The sequence below is a fragment of the Eschrichtius robustus genome, chromosome 8, assembly GCF_028021215.1.
Source record: "Eschrichtius robustus isolate mEscRob2 chromosome 8, mEscRob2.pri, whole genome shotgun sequence".
NCBI classification, from domain to species: domain Eukaryota; kingdom Metazoa; phylum Chordata; class Mammalia; order Artiodactyla; family Eschrichtiidae; genus Eschrichtius; species Eschrichtius robustus.
The window spans coordinates 113,782,709-113,788,708 of NC_090831.1; positions in this window are offsets into that span (position 1 = coordinate 113,782,709).

Sequence of the window (6,000 nt, forward strand, 5' to 3'; positions counted from 1 at the left end):
CTTTAGCACTTCAATTAATTTTGTGTGACTTGCCTCACTGATGGCATCTCAAAAATTTTGAGAGCTGAAAAAAAAGCACAAGGCAAATAACAACAAAAAAGAACAATTAGTAAGAAGCAAATTGCCAATAATTTTTGTACATAACTTATCCTTTATAAAAATAACTTCTTGTTTCAACAACTTCAGTCATTCCTCCCCAACTAAATCTTCTATTTATAAACATACAGCATCAGTTCATGCAGATATCTTTATTCTACCTTAATGTAAACTTTTATATTTAAAATCCATATTTATTTTTATTTTGTTTCTTCAAGTCAACGTATCGCTTTAGGTGGGATGAACTCTTTGGATTCAAGGACTGAGGATTCAGGATTTGGGTCCCTTTTTGCCTTCTCTAGCAATCCAACTCATCGTGAATCAAACTGCCTCTTACTCTCCATTGCCATTACATCCTTTCCTTTCTTCCTTCTATTCTTGATCTTCACCGTATCTACCACAACCTTACTGAGAGAGAAACAATCAAAAATTAAAGAAAGGAATTGAATATAGACTGACACATCATGGAAGCTTTGTAAACCGGAATCAGAAAAATGGAAAGAATACTGAAAATAGTAGATGATTAGAAAGATATGGAGACTGCATCCAAAGGCTTGCATTAACTATTGCTGGATTTGTCTATTTCAGTGGCTCCCAACTAGGGACCATTTTTCCTCCCAGGGGACATTTAACAATGTGTGGAGACATTGTTGGTTGTCACAACTTGAGGGAGGGCTATTGGCATCTAGTGAACAGGGGCAGGGATGCTGCTAAACAGCTTACAGTGCACAGGAAAGACCCCACAACTAAGAATTTTTTGGCTCAAAATGTCAGCAGTGCCAAAGTTGAGAAACCCTGGCCTATTTTAAGGGATTCGAGAGCTTGCTTTATGTAAGTGGGAAAATAATCCTGTATCACTCTTAGAATATCAATGCAAATTGTTCATCTCTTTGAAAAAGGTAATGTTCACCAATCATGTATCAGACACACTGTCATCCATTGAGTCTGGTGTATTTGTAATTCACAGACTGGGAACACAGGACACATCTACATATCCAAAATCACCAGACCATGCACATAACACATTGTTTCCAACATCTTAATGTCCACTTAGATTGCCACAGTGTCCAGTCAATTGAAGTTGAAGTAGTTGGCTATTAAAATGGTTGCAGTTGATATGTTCACTTTCTATTGGAGCTGCTATTTTTCCTGTCAAAAACCTTAACAGCCTCTTTCAGAAACAATATGATGCATCTCCTTTATCTTCACTGGAAAGGTAAATATCTGTCAAGAACTTCTTCTTTCCTCATAGCAATAATGTAAATATCCCAGAGCGGTCTTATAAGAAGAGGAATTTAAGAATGTGAAAAAGCGAGTTCATTTCTTGAAAAAAGAAATGATTGCCTTTTTACCAGTTCATCATGAATTTAATGTCAGTTCCCAAGTGGTAGGACAAAGTCATCAGTATAATAAGCCACATAGGATAAGCTTTCTGGTTTGAATGTCAAAGCTGAAGGTCCCACATACTCCTGCTCTTTGTCCATGCACCACTTTTTTGACCCTAAACATCTGACATTGGGAGAGACGGGAGTTCAAAACGATGGCAACGTATACTTAGAAATGCAATCTACTTTTATTTTCTCCTACTTAGTTCACTGGTCGTTGCCTTTTCCCCAGTTTGATAGTATCCCTTTCAACAATCACAGCACTGGCGTTGCAAATAGATTAGGGAAGCACCCAAAGCTGGATGAATTGTGCAAAATGTATGTTCAGCATGTATATATAATACCATGCCTCTTAAATATGCTTCTCTTAAAAGGGTGCACGCTACAGCATGAACTGTGTGCATATTTGATGTATCTTCCTGGAATATGCTGTATGCTTAATATACATATTCTATAAATAGAGTAATAAAATGTATAATAGAAATACATATTTCTGTATGCAAATAAATATATTATACACAAAGTCTGAGTATGTAATATGGTATATGTTGCTTCAGAGTAACAAAAGTAGATTTTATACACCCAATTTTGAAAGAAAGTAGTATTTGCTTTTGAAGGAAGACATTAAAGAACAGCCAAAACCCTACCCATATTACTATTACACTGTTTCATAATCTTTGGAAACATAGCACTTATTTTAAATATCTCTTGGAGGAATATACTAATAAATCTTTGGTGTCACCCCGCGTGACAACAATGCTTTTTGCCTCTGGGTTCCTGACAGTCCTCTAACTAGAATCTTCCTGGCTGTTTCTGTTCCAACAGCTGTGTTGATCTCACGTCTGATTGCCTGATGAGATTGCAACCGATTCATTGACATACAGCTTCGCTCTCCTCCAAATTAACTGAGTTTTGTGAAATAAAAAATAATCATACTGGGAGGAAGGGATGACCTTCAGAATGTTTTACACTTTGAAAAACAAGGAAAAATTGTACAACCACTGTATGTTACAAACCACTCTTTTCAGTTTGGAGTCAGTACAGCATCCCATACATTAAAGGCCAAAAATTTTTAGTGTAGTATGATATTGAAAGTTTTTCCAAGAAATTATAAAATATATGGTTTGTTTCTAAGTGTCCTACATTTTCTCTATAGCAATTATCATCCTTTCCTTGTTGTCCACTGAACTACCCACATTCCTCAGAACATTTTCTTTGGTCCATTATCACAAGTCCTTATTCAGCAAACATTGTCATGATGTTAGCTGATAGTGGGCATGCAGTCCCAAGAGATGCTTGCATTTTAATAGAAAAAGCATAAACACTGAACATTTGAAAGATTCCTATTGGAATCTTTATATTAATCTGAAGATAATCTTTAGATACCAATGCATGAAATGGGAGAGACTCTTCTCAGTTAACTCTAGTTTTCTTTGAATTTTATGACGTTCTTGGAAGGCTACCCACTTCCGAAATTTTCCCTTTTATGCCACAGTCCACCCTTGTGAATTACTGTTACTTATGTAAACCAAAATCATTTCTAGAAGAAAGAAAAAGAAAAAATTGCATTTTCTGTCAATTCTCGTTAGTTTATTATTGTTCCAGTGAAACGTTCTCAATTCATTTTTTAGAATTTGAATTACATACTGTATTGATGAATTGTCAAATGCTATTCCTGACTAGGTGGTTGGAAATACTGAGAGGAGAAAAACATCTTGCCATCATAATGGAAGAAGTTTCCACTTTATAATATATGTCAGTCTTTTTCATCCAAAAATGGAGGAAGCACAATGTGGTAAGTTGTGGAATATAGATAGATATTTATTAAGTAGTGACATTCTAGAATATCTATCCTTTGGCTTCTTAAACACACACACACACAGTGAGTCATGGGAAACTGTGAATAAAAAAAAGGCACTCATCTTCTGTACTTGCATTTACCCAGCAGCTCATCTGAATCCTTAAACTATACATTTACTGAAAATGTGGATGTGTTTGAAAGTAATATTGAAGGATTTTTTTAAATGAGTATTGTTTTCAAGTTATTATTATAAGATAAGGGATGGTGTTAGTGAATATCTCATCCACTTTTTTTTTTTTTCTTGGCCACACCCTGCAGCATGCAGGATCTTAGTTCCCTGACCAGGTATCAAACCCATGCCCCCTGCATTGGAAGCTTGGACCACCAGGGAAGTCTGGTGTTAGTGAATAAGTTGTGTCTGTGTCCAGAAAGAATTACAATGGATTGCAGAGGTGGATAATTTAAATCTGCATAATTGTTGGACTATTTGTATATAAAAATGTTATAATTCACTTTATCCTTAATTATCTTCAACAAAGTAAGTCTTACTCTCCTTACTGCCCTTGTATGTAGGGTGGGTACTTAACGTTTGTGACAGTATGAGTATCTTTACTAGGGCCATATTATATTATGCCTTACGTCAGCAGTTCTCAAAAACTTGAGCCCACAATAGAATCACCTGCAAGTTGTTGGGCCCTATTAGTAGGTCTGAGGTGTGATCTGAGAATCTGTGTTTCAAATAAATTCCCAAGTGATCCTGATGTGGACCACACTTTTAGAACAACTGATTTTTTTTTAACATCTTTATTGGAGTATAATTGCTTTACAGTGGTGTGTTAGTTTCTGCTTTATAACAAAGTGAATCAGCTATACATATACATATATCCCCCTATCTCCTCCCTCTTGAGTCTCCCTCCCATCCTCCCTATCCCATCCCTCTAGGTGGTCACAAAAGTACTGAGCTGATCTCCCTGTGCCATGCAGCTGCTTCCCACTAGCTATCCATTTTGCATTTGGTAGTGTATATATAAATCCATGCCACTCTTCCGCTTCGTCCCAGCTTACCCTTCCCCCTCCCTGTGTCCTCAAGTCCATTCTCTACGTCTGCATCTTTATTCCTGTCCTGCCCCTAGGTTCTTCAGAACCTTTTTTTTAGAGTCCATATATATGTGTTAGCATACGGTATTTGTTTTTCTCTTTCTTACTTACTTCACTCTGTATGACAGACTATAGGTTTATCCACCTCACTACAAATAACTCAGTTTCGTTTCTTTTTATGGCTGAGTAATATTCTATTGTATATATGTACCACATCTTCTTTATCCATTCATCTGTCGATGGACATTTAGGTTGCTTCCATGCCCTGGCTACTGTAAATAGTGCTGCAATGAACATTGTGGTACATGACTTTTTTGAATTATGGTTTTCTCAGTGTATATGCCCAGTAGTGGGATTGCTGGGTCATATGGTAGTTCTATTTTTAGTTTTTTAAGGAACCTCCATACTGTTCTCCATAGAACAACTGATTTTTATAGTCTAATGAAAACTTTTACCAAAGCATTATGATAATTAACAAGGCATCTATTATTTATAAAAAATTTACATTTAAAACGCTATCCACAGGAAAGTTTTTCTTAGACATAAAGTCTATTGTTTACTTATAAATAGGGTCTTCATATTTTCTATCTCTTGGGAAACTTTGAGTGCCATGATCTTAACGTCAGAGTTTAAAAACAACCATATTGATACATTTACATAAAGATAAATTAGCGTATTAAAATTTAAAGATAAACACAGCAGATGCTTGAATTCTATGATATCTCCAATAAAAGCTACTTTAGACATACGCTTTACATGATGTCCATCATATGTTTTTGCACAGATTATGTATGCAAACACATTCTCCTCATATGGGTATTCAGAGTAAATCATTCCATTATTTCATCATTTAGAATTAATGGTAATTAATTGGCAATTTAGAAGTAATTCTTCAACCTCTTCTTAATACACATATGCAATCACACATACTCAGGCATATAAACACACATGCACACTGATACACAGGTACACATACAAATACACACATGCATACAAACACACAAGATTCACCATGTATATCTTGACAGTGCCCAGAGGCATAACCTTTCTACTACTTCCAAAAACATGTGGAACTCTGCTAGAGAAGGTATTGAACCCTCAGGTCAGCCAAATGATATTGAAGAAAAAATTCATCTGTCTCCTCTGTGCTATGGCCAGTAAACTGCAGAATTTTCTCATAGCCTTTAGGATCATATAAGTCTTAGCTTTGTGTCTGCCACCAATACATCCCAGTCATCTGATAGCCGTCTCTTCAGTGCATGCCAGTGATTACATGGGATGGTGATGAGAAAAGATGCCTGAAATACATTATAACACCTAGAAGACACATCTGCAAATACATATCATCATGATGGGTGCCACCAAACAGTCTACACTGTACAATATGATGCTTTTAATACAAATGTGACTATCTAGAGAGCTGAATACAAGAAAAAAGTGATAATTTCTCAGCACATTCCTTCCAAAAAGCCCTCTCAGACATTCTTTTTAGGTTTATATCTCTTTATACCTCTGAATGGTGTAAAAACTTAGGAGTGACATTTACTTCAAATATGCAACAGATGGTCAAATAGTCAAAATGTCTGGTATCCTGGAAAACAAGACTGGAATGCAAATCTC